Source organism: Bufo bufo, chromosome 2, assembly GCF_905171765.1.
Source record: "Bufo bufo chromosome 2, aBufBuf1.1, whole genome shotgun sequence".
Lineage (NCBI taxonomy): Eukaryota > Metazoa > Chordata > Amphibia > Anura > Bufonidae > Bufo > Bufo bufo.
In genome coordinates this window covers 493,979,167-493,991,552 of record NC_053390.1, presented here as the reverse complement: position 1 = coordinate 493,991,552, position 12,386 = coordinate 493,979,167, and positions in this window count along the sequence as shown.

Sequence of the window (12,386 nt, the reverse complement as noted above, 5' to 3'; positions counted from 1 at the left end):
ACTGTATACACAGAAAAATAGTTGAACACAGTGCAGGAGGACACATAAGGAAACAATAAACAATGGGTTAACATCTCTTCATTATATATTCCCTTTTAGGTCCCTTTCACTTGAGCGAGGTCCAAGCATTGAACTCGCAGCGCGTGTCAGGGAGAACACTCGGCCTGACCTCCCAGCACTGACAGGGGTCACATAGCATTATATTGATTTATTATGCTATGTAAACCTTACAGTTCTGGAATGTATTTTATAACACTCACAGCATTATGTCAGTGTCATCTAATATATTCCAGAACTGTACGGGTTACATAGCATCATAAATCAATATAATGCTATGTGACCCCTGTCAGTGCTGGGAGGTCAGATAGGTGATGGTAGGCATATTGATGACCTACAGTTTCTTCAGGACAGGTCATCAATATCAGATCGGCGGGGGTCTGATATCCGGCACCCCCACCGATCAGCTGTATGAGGAGACGGTGTGCGCAGTGTGCAAGTGCCACCTTCCGTATCTCTTCATGATCACTGCTGCTTTGCTATAGACATAGCAGCAGCGAGCATGATAGGTCATCAATATGAGAACTGCTTAAATAAAAGTTGAACAATAAATTATATATACTCCAGGATGGTACTATTGAAAACGAAGGTTTATCTGCCCAAAACAGAATTAAATCAAAAGTATGCAATCAATTATTATTTCTACACTGGAGGATCTAATCAAAATTAGTTCAGAAGGCCCTTCACCTGAGCCCTGTGTTACATGCTGGATTGGATCTAAAAGAAAGAGGATGCCTCATTCCGCAGGATGGCCAAGTGATGCTGACATTTTGACTGTTTATTGGGACCAATAACCCTAAGGCCACTTTCACACGGGCGAGTATTCCGCGCGGATGCGATGCGTGAGTTGAACGCATTGCACCCGCACTGAATCCCGACCCATTATTTTCTATGGGGCTGTGCACACGAGCAGTGATTTTCACGCATCACTTGTGCGTTGCGTGAAAATCGCAGCATGCTCTATTTTGTGCGTTTTTCACATAACGCAGGCCCCATAGAAATGAATGGGGTTGCGTGAAAATCGCAAGCATCCGCAAGCAAGTGCGGATGCGGTGCGATTTTCACGCACGGTTGCTAGCAGACGATCGGGATGGAGACCCGATCATTATTATTTTCCCTTATAACATGGTTATAAGGGAAAATAATAGCATTCTGAATACAGAATGCATAGTAAAATAGCACTGGAGGGGTTAAAAAAATAAATAAAATAATTTAACTCACCCTAATCCACTTGATCGCGCAGCCGGCATCTCTTCTGTCTTCTTCTTTGCTGTGTGCAGGAAAAGGACCTGTGGTGACGTCACTCCGGTCATCACATGGTCCGTCACATGATCTTTTACCATGTTGATGGATCATGTGATGACCGGAGTGACGTCACCACAGGTCCTGTTCCTGCACACAGCAAAGAAAGAAGAGAGAAGAGATGCTGGCTGCGCGATCAAGTGGATTAAGGTGAGTTCAATTTATTTTTTATTTTTTTTAACCCCTCCAGCGCTATTTTACTTAGCATTCTGTATTCAGAATGCTATTATTTTCTCTTATAACCATGTTATAAGGGAAAATAATACAATCTACAAAACACCGATCCCAAGCCCGAACTTCTGTGAAGAAGTTCGGGTTTGGGTACCAAACATGCAATTTTTCTCACGCAGAAAAATCGCGCATGTTCCCGCAACGCAGCAGCACATTTTCCCGCAAACCCGTGTGAAAGAGGCCTAAGGGCTCTTTCACACGAGCGGATTTAGTGCGTGGAAGCTGCTGCGTGAAAGGCTACGTCTACATGACAACATTTGTCGCGCGACATTTTGTTGCACTAATGTCGCGCAACAATTTTTATAATGGCAGTCTATGGTGTCGCACTGCAACATGCAACATGCTGCGACTGCGACGCAACAGTCGCAGAAAATCCATTCGAGAGCATGTTGCAGTGCGACACCATAGACTGCCATTATAAAAATTTTCGCGCGACATTAGTGAAACAAAATGTTGCGCTACAAATGTTGCAGTGTAGTTGTGCCCTAAATGTCGTCGTGTAGACGTAGCCAAAAACAGCCAAACCCCGCTCCGGACAGCAGAGACACGGAACATTAACATGATTAATAATGCCCTGTACATCTCTGATCTTTTTACTACAAAATCACAGTGAGATAAAGTTGTCACCGTGATTTTGCAGTAAAAAGATCACAGAGAGGCAAAGAGCATTATCAATCATGTTAATGCTCCGTGTCTCTGCTGTCCGGAGCGGGGTTTGGCTGTCTTTCACGCAGCGGATTCTACGTACGGGATCCGCTCGTGTGAAAGAATCGTAAATTTTGAACTATGTAAATAGTTTGCATCAGTGATCAAAGTTTAAGTTTTTAAGTTCAGCTTTAAGAGGACCAAATGGAATGAGAAGGAGGAGAAAAATGAGGGATACTGCACACAGTAATGCCTTAGGCTTATTTCACACGAACGTGTGCGCCCCGTGGCCGTATTGCGGACCGCATTTGCACTGTTCCATGTGCATTCCGCATCACGGATGCGGACCCATTCACTTCAATGGGTCCACAAATCTGGAGATGCGGAATGGTGCGGAACGGAAGCACGGAATGGAACCCTACAGAAGCACTACAGAGTGATTCCATGGGGTTTCGTCCCGTACTTCCATTACGCAAAAAGATAGAACATGTTCTATCTTTTTGCGGAATGGCCGGATCGCGGACCCATTAAAGTGAATGGGTCCGCGATCCGCTGCAGCTGCCCCATGGTGGGTGTTAGTGCTGTATTGACACACTGCAGGGTTCAGAAGAGAAATCGCACCATATGCATTTAACCCCTTTTACCCCAGGCCAGTTTTCGCCCTCCTGCCAATTCTATTTTTACAAATCTGACATGTGTCAATTTATGTGGTAATAACTTTGGAACACTTTTACTTATACAAGCGATTCTGAGAATTTTCTGAGAGTTTTCTCATGACGCATTGTACTTCATGACAGTCATATATTTGAGTCAATGTATTTCACCTTTATTTACGAAATATCAAAAATTTACAAAGAATTTTGAAAAATTAGCAATTTACAAAATTACAATTTCTCTGCTTTTAAAACAGAAAGTGATACCTCATAAAATATTTATTACTTAACATTCCCCATATGTCTACTTTATGTTGGCATCATTTTGAAAATGTCATTTTATTTTGTTAGGATGTTAGAAGGCTTAGAACCAATTCTTAAAACTTAAGAAAATTTCCAAACTCACTTTTTAAGGAGCAGTTCAGTTATGAAGTCACTTTGTGGGGCTTACACCCATAAATGACTCCATTTTAGAAAATACACCCCTCAAGTTATTCAAGTTATGATTTTACAAACTATGTTATCCCTTTAAGGTATTCCACAAGAATTAAAGGAAAATTTCACTTTTTTGGGAGATGAGGAATGGTGCGGAACGGTGATGGATCACGTGACAGACCATGTGATGAGCGCAGTGACGTCACCACAGGTCCTTTTCCTCCTGGACAGCAAAGAAGAAGACAGAAGAGAAGGCGGGCTGCGCGAACAAGTGGATGAGGTGAGTTAGATTATTTATTTATTTTTAACCCCTCCAGCCCTATTTTACTAAGCATTCTGTATTAAGAATGCTATTATTTTCCCTTATAACCATGTTATAAGGGAAAATATTAATATTTACAGAATAAGGGAAAATAATAATGATCGGGTCCCCATCCCGATCATCTCCTAGCAACCATGCGTGAAAATCGCACCGCATCCGCACTTGCTTGAGAATGCTTGCAATCTTCACGCAGCTCCATTCACTTCTATGGGGCCTGCGTTGCGTGAAAAACGCACAATATAGAGCATGCTGCGATTTTCACGCAACGCACAAGTGATGTGTGAAAATCACAGCTCATGTGCACAGCCCCATAGAAATGAATGGGTCCGGATTCAGTGCGGGTGCAATGCGTCCACCTCACGCATTGCACCCGCGTGGAAATCTCGGCCGTGTGAAAGAGGCCTTAATCAGTTTTTTTTTATTTAACAATCAAGAGTTAACAGCCAAACAAAACTCAATATCTATTACCATGATTCTGCAGTTTACAGAAACACCCCACATGTGGTGGTAAACTTCTGTATGGGCACACAGCAGGGCACAGAAGAAAAGAAGCGCAGGATGGTTTTTGAAAGGCAGATTTTGCTGGAATGATTTTTAGCCCCCCTGATGCACCCCTACAGTAGAAATTCCCAAAAAGTGAACCCATTTTGGAAACTACGGGATAAGGTGAGTTTTATTGATACTATTTTGGAGTACATATAGTTTTTGTTTTTTTTATGTTTTTTGTGAAGTAAGGTAACCAAAAAATGGCTGGTCTGGCACAGTTTTTATTTTTTGTTTTTTAAAATGTTCATCTGACAGGTTAGATCATGTGCTATTTTTATAGAGCAGGTTGTTACAGATGCGACAATATCAATATTTTTTTTAAAATTATGTTCTTGTGTCTCCATTTTCTGAAAGCCATAATTTTTTTTCTGCCAATAGTCCTGGCAGGGGCTCGTTTTTTAATCATTCAAAATTACACTTTGTGGGTAAAGGTGACCAAAAAATTGGTTGTTTTGGTACAGTTTATTTTTATTTTTTTACAGTGTTCACCTGAGGGGTTAGGTCATGTGATATTTTTTACAGCAGGTCATTACGGACGTGGCAATACCTAATATGCATGCTTTTTTAAATTTAACACAATAAAAGCATTTTTAAAACAACAAAAGAAAATGGTTTATTGTCTTGTAATTCTGAGAGCCATATTTATATTTTTTTTTGGGGGGGCGATTGTGTTCTGTACGGGCTAATTTTTCGTGGGATGAGGTGGCAGTTTGAATGGTACTATTTTGGGGTCGAGACTTTTTGATCACTTGGTATTACACTTTTTGCTTTTTTGACAGTTATTTTATTTTATTTTTTACAGTATTCACCTGAGGGGTTAAGTCATGTGATATTTTTATACAGCAGGTTCTTACAGACATGGCGATACCTAATATGTATACTTTTTTATTTATTTAAGTTTTATACAATAATATCATTTTTGAAACAACTTCAACTTTTGGAGGTCTGATCCCCTCTGCAATGCATTACAATACATTGTGCAATGCATTACAATACACTGCAATGCATTACAATACACTGTGTAATACACTAACAGTTTCCTAGGAGACCCAGCCAAGGGCTGGATCTGCTAGGCTTCAGTAGAAGGCAGGTCTCGATGCCTCTGCAAGGCATCGGGCTGCCTTCTCACTCATCAGGTCCCCATCACCGCAGCATGGGCCACGATGGAGATCATCACCGGGCGCAAACACCTTCTATGCCGCGGTCAGGAAGGGTTAATCTGCCAGCATCAGCTTTTGCAGCAATGCCGGCGAATACAGCAGGGACCAGGCTATTAGTGACTGCCGGGCCCGCTTCAGTGCCAGCCCGATCAGCATGGTGTAATAGCGCGTCAAACTGCGGGAAATACCCTCCCGCTATGACGTACGTCATTGTTTGGAAAGGGGTTAAGGGCTAATTTGGCTATTTATACAGCATTGGCCGACAACTGCATAGGCTCTGAGGTTACCAAAATGCTCACAGACATTACCAAGGGGTGTAGTAAGCAAACATTTCACAGAAGATGGTGCGAAGCGAAAATTACACTTTTCTTTTAAACACACTAAATGTGGCCATATTCTTTTGCCTGGACATACAGCAGGGCTCAGTAGTAAAAGATTACCATGCACATTTGAGGCACAATGTGGTGATTTACACTGCTTGTGGTCACAAGTATAGAGGCTCTGGGGTGAAATAATAAATGGAATCCCTGTGAAGTGAACATATTTTGGAAACTCCGCCCATCAAGATACTAAAGGTTTGAGTATGCAATCTGATGCCACAGGTATTTTGCAGAAATGAATGCACAGCACACTATGCAAAGTGCTCAGCTAGTGCCATCTGAGACTCACACCACACTACTTAAAATTGATAGGCGGGTTCTACTGGGTACGGAAAAGCTATAAATATGGTAATACGGTAATGGTATGATAATATGCAGTAAAGGCACATGGTAGGGGAGGAGTCCATTTGGGTTTTGGAGCACGGATTTTGCTGGAATGGTTTTCAGGTGCTACAGAACACGTACAGTGGAAACCCCTATGGACACCCCCATTTTGGAATGGCTCATTTTGTCTAGGGAGCAATTATCAGAGGAAATAAAATGGCCGCCGTCCTATTAGTACACACAAAACTTGTACTAATCATACAGAAGGACAAGTTACTTCATCTATCAGTATTTATTTCTATATGACTCAGACTGGACAGTCAGGGAATGTATCACCTTTTTAGGCTACTTTCACACTAGCGTTCGAAGCGGATCCGTCTGATGTTTCATCAGACGGATCCGCTCCGATAATGCAGACGTTCGCATCCGTTCAGAACGGATGCGTCTGCATTAAAACTTAGAAAATTTTCTAAGTGTGAAAGTTGTCTGAGCGGATCCGTTCAGACTTTACATTGAAAGTCAATGGGGAACGGATCCGTTTGAAGATTGAGCCATATTGTGTCATCTTCAAGCGGATCCGTCCCCATTGACTTACATTGTAAGTGTGGACGGATCCGCTCGCCTCCGCACGGCCAGGCGGACACCCGAACACTGCAAGCAGCGTTCAGGTGTCCGCTCACTGAGCGGAGGCTGAACGCTGGCAGGCGGATGCATTCTCAGTGGATCCGCCTCCACTGAGAATGCATTAGGGCCAGACGGATGCGTTCGGGGCCGCTCGTGAGCCCCTTCAAACGGTGCGCACGAGCGGACACCCGAACGCTAGTGTGAAAGTAGCCTTATTTTTGCCACGTAAAACCAGATAGTGAAACATATTGATTTTTTCTAATCTTTAATTTTTTGTGCATGATTATGGGGGCGGCCATCTTGCCTGGGATGCTGTTTAAAGCATTTAGAGATATTCACCTAGGCAACAGACACAATTGACATGACATGTTTATACAATTCTGTGGGAGAGTTTTAAGCTTTGTGACCTGTGCAGAGGTAATTGTGCAGGGAGGGGGTAGTTTATAAGCTATGACATCAGCTAATGTGAATGGTGTGATACTGTGTTATTAGTTTTATTTTTCATGCCTGTGATGATAATGAGATGATTGCTGAAAAAATGATCTTGACAGAACAGGAACTATCAAGTTATTATTAGGTTTAGAAGTCATTGCAAAAACTGCAGGATGTAAGGATCTTGCTTTAAATATAGATAATGACGTGAAATTTAAAATATCACCAACATTTCTTAAAAATGTGTTAAACATGAAAACTTGTTTTAAACAATAGGTCATTTTCTAATGACACATTCCCTTGACCTGTTTTATTTTATTTTAAATAACGAACTATATTCTTCAACAGTGATTGCCAGTTCGCAGTGTTCGCCGATGAACACATGCGATCTGCCATCTTTATTCCCAAGTCTGGCGATGCAGAGGTAAGTCCTTACCTGTGCCTGCGCGGTCACCGGGAGCAGGCAGTTCCGAGATCATCGGGCTGTTCTCGGAACTGCCTGCTCCCGGTGACCGCATGTGTTTCAGAGCGGCTCGCGGCACAGGCACAGGTAAGGACTTACCTCTGCATCGCCGGACTTGGGAATAAAGATGGCAGATCGCATGTGTTCGTCGGCGAACACTGCGAACTGGCCATCACTGTTCTTCAACATCCAACACAGTATGATCAAGACAAAATGGCTTCACAAGCAGGTACCTAGTATGCAAGTACAAGCATTCAAATTTTTAACCAAAAAGTACATTATCAATATCAAAAACTTCTGCATTATTAATGTCAGTGTTTATACAGTATGTACCATTTACTGCAATGTGTAGTACTGATGTATCGCAATAGTATAACTCCTTAGCTACTAATACATGTTCAGTTGTTGTTTAAAGGCATTGACACGTGTCTAATCAGCAGAGGTCCCCAAGGATCGGCTGCCAACTACATTGGGACCATTTCAATAGGTAGCGGCCTGGTGGCTCCCCTGCAGCAATAACCAAATTCCTGTATAGGGGTTAGGCCTCTTGCACAAAGCCGTTAATCAGCCGTTATGTGCATTGGGGGCCGCAATTTGCGGTCACCAATGCAAGGGCACTATCCGTGCAGCTGCAGCGACAGATCCAGACCCATTCAAATTGGGTCAGAGATCCGTACACACCACAAAAAAAATAGAACAGGTTCTATTTTTTTGCGGTGCAGAGGCACGGAGAGAAACCACACAGAAGCACTCCATAGTGCTTATGTGCCTCTGTTCTGCACAGCACCTTCCGGATTGCGGACTCATTCAAGTGAATGGGTTCGCATCTGTGATACGGTGAGCACACGGCCGATGCCCGCATATTGCGGCCTCGCTGTTTGCATGCCACAATACGGGCAACAGTCGTGTGCATGAGGCTTTAAAGTGTGAAAACCAGAGGACCGCCAGGATAATGTCCTTAGGACTAGCCCAAAACCCAAACTGTTAGTTGGTACAGTGGGTCCACTCCCACTGCCCTTTACAGAAGACATATTTTACTCAACAGTAAAAAGGACGTGGCTGTTTTTTATGGAGACGTGCAATACCAGACACAGCCCAAGGACAGGAGCGAGAATAAGGTCAGGTGTCCGCCTGGCCGTGCGGAGGCAAACGGATTCGTCCAGACTTACAATGTAAGTCAATGGGGACGGATCCGTTTGAAGTTGACACCATATGGCTCAATTCTCAAACGGATCCGTCCCCATTGACTTTCAATGTAAAGTCTGGACGGATCCAAACGTCTGCATTATAGGAGAGGATCCGTCTGTGCAGACATCAGACGGATCCTCTCTGAACGCTAGTCTGAAAGTAGCCTTAGTGAAATGATTTACAAACCACTGCTAACTTGCTAACAGTGTGGCAGATTTACACTTGCCTTTTAATATCAGCAATCCTCTGGTGTGTGCATCTGGGCATTTAGTGGCATGAAGTACCTCCTTATCCATTTATATTGATATTGCATGGTGGCATGACCATTTAAAATCCATCTGTAAAACAAAAACTTATTTTTACAAACAGTCTAACCAATAATACATAACGGTCATGGGCTCATTTGCACCCATTTTTGTTGCTGTGCAACTCCTGTACTTAGCTGGTTGTGCTGGTGACTCCACTCTCGTCAATCTACACCTCCCTCCAGTGTCAGAGATACAGAGCAGACTGTGGAGAGCTTGGGCAAAGAGAAGAGCACCCAAGGTACTTTGTTCCATATCTGTTTGCATATTTCTTCGCTTTTAACAAACCCCATCGACTCACAGCATTAAAAATTCACTGCAAACTGAAAGCATGCAGTGACAATGCCCCCAAATCTGCAAAATCTGCAAGCGCTAAACCTGATAAAGATGATAAACGCCCTTAGGCTTCTTTATCGGCTTCAGATGCTCCCTTGCGTTATCAAACATGAAAATATTAAGACATTAAAGAGGACCTTTCATCAGCATCAAGTATGTAAACTGAATATACATACATGGAGAGCGGCGCCCAGGGACCCCCCTGCACTTACTATTATCCCCGGGCGCCGCTCCGTTCTCCGGTTACAGGCTCCGGTAAAGTCATAGTTAGGCTCCACCCATTTGAGCCTGCCGCGGTCTCCTTCTCCTATGCTGTAGCGCTGGCCAATCGCAGCGCTCAGCTCTTAGCCAAGCTATGAGCTGAGCGCTGCGATTGGCCAGCGCTACAGCATAGGAGAAGGAGACGCCGGCAGGCTCAAATGGGTGGAGCCTAACTATGACTTTACCGGAGGCTATCACCGGAGAACGGAGCGGCGCCCGGGGATAATAGTAAGTGCAGGGGGATCCCTGGGCGCCGCTCTCCATGTATGTATATTAAGTTTACATACTTGATGCTGATGAAAGGTCCTCTTTAAGCTTTCTCTAGGTTCATTTCTGCAAAAAAAAGGTAAAGATGTCGGTAGCGATGCTTAGTAATGTTTATGAACAAGCGGCGTTTGCACCCACATATTTACACCAGCACAATTTAGCATCTTTAGGCTACATGCACACGACCGTATGTGTTTTGCGGTCCGCAAAAAAAAAAAAAAAACGGATGCCATCCTTTTTTTTTTTTGTGGATGCATTGTAACAATGCCTAAGGCTACATGCACACGACCGTTGTGTGTTTTGTAGATCCGCAAAACACGGATGGTGTCCGTGTGCGTTCCGCAATTTGCGGAACTGCACGGACAGCCATTAATATAACTGCCTATTCTTGTCCACAAAACGGACAAGAATAGACCACGGAACACAGCATCGGATGCAGACAGCACACTGAGTGCTGTATGCATCTTTTGCGGCCCCAATGAAGAGAATGGGTCCGCATCCAAGCCGCAAAAACTGCGGCTCGGATGCGGACCAAAACAACGTTCGTGTGAATGAGGCCTAAAACGGACAAGAATAGGACATGTTCTATTTTTTTTTTGTGGGGCTATGGAACGGACATACTGACAACACGGTGTGTTGTCCACATTTTTTGCGGACCCATTGAAATTAAAGGGTCCGCATCCTATCTGCAAAAAAAAAAAAAAACGGACACGGAAACAAACAACGTTCGTGTGCATGTAGCCCAAGGGCTCATTCACAAGAATGTGTGCTGCCCGTTGCCGTATTTCAGACCGCATTTGCGGATACGCAATACACGGGCACCGTTCCGTGTGCATTCCGCAACACTGATGCGGACCCATTCGCTTCAATGGGTCCGCAAATCCGGAGATGCGGAACGGAACACTACGGAGTGCTTTCTTGGGTTCCGTTCCGTGCCTCCGCACCGCAAAATGATAGAACTTGCTCTCTTTTTTTGCGGAACGGACAGATTGCGGACCCAAGTGAATGGGTCTGCGAACCCCATGTTGCTGCCCCACAGACGGTGCCCGAGCATTGCGGACCGCAATTTTGGCAAAACATGGATGCCGCCTGTGTGCCTTCTGCAATTTGCAGAACAGACGGCCCTTTATAGAAATGCCTATTCTTGTCCAAAAAACGGGGCCACGGAACGGAGCAACGAATGAGGACAGCACACGGAGTGCTGTCCGCATCGTTTGCGGCCCCATTGAAGTGAATGGGTCAGCACCCGAGCCGCAAAAAATGCGGCTCGGATGCGGAACCAAATCACGGTCGTGTGAATGAGCCCTAACTTTGATCATCTTTGTGGTCACTGTTGTCCACCCATTTCTGTTATTACTTCAGTTGCCCTACTCTGAACCCTCTCCAGCTCTGCTAAGTCTTTCCTGTGCACAGGAGCCCAGAACTGTACACAGTACTCCATCTGAGGTCTGTCTAGAGATTTGTAAAGTGGCAGGGTTCCCATCAAGTGCATCTATGTCCCTTTTGATGCAGCCAAAATTTTATTGGCTTTGACAGCAGATGCCTGACACTGGTTGCTACAGTTAACAGGAATCAGTCAGCAGATTTGTACCTATGAAACTGGTTGACCTGTTACATCTGTGTTGGTCCCATGTTCATATGTGCCTGCATTGCTGAGAAAAATGTTTTAATTTATGCAAATGAGCCCCTAGGAGACATTGCCATTACACAAGAGGCTCGATTCGCTCTGCAACAACCATGTCCTCTGCACTTTGATTGACAGGGGCTGATGGCGCTGGATGGGGGACATGGATGATTGCAAATAGCAATGGCAGCATGGGGCTGATGGCACTGGCTGGGGGATATGATGATGGTGGCAATGACATGGGGCTGATGGCGCTGGCTGGGGGACATGGATGATGGTGGCAATGGCATGGGGCTGATAGCGCTGGCTGTAGGACATGGATGATGGCAAATGGCAATGGCATGGGGCTGATGGCACTGGCTGGGGGCATGGATGATGGCAAATGGCAAAATTTCCACTTTATTGTAAACAATTTTGTGTTTTACTAACACTTCATTTTTACATTGTTTGGAAAAAGATCTGTTACACAATACACATCTTAAAAATTTCTTGAAAAGTTTTGTAATTTGTGCACATACAGAAGAAAATATATTGCGATATATCTTTATATTGCACATGCTTCAAATTATATCACAATATAGATTTTAGGCCATATCGCCCAGCCCTACTCTCCACCTGAAACTCATCTTCAGGACCAAGTAGAGAGGGAGCAGACACTGGAGATTTGGATGGGCAGTTAAGCATCAGCAATTTGTTACGTAAAATGAAGAAAGAATTGGGTATAAACAGAGACTGTGAAATGCGTAACTTGCAGCATGCAGAGTTGATCTGACTCAAAACCTCAAAAGGAACCAAGAATCAAGGAGCAAGCTTGTAGGAAGGTACTCTAAG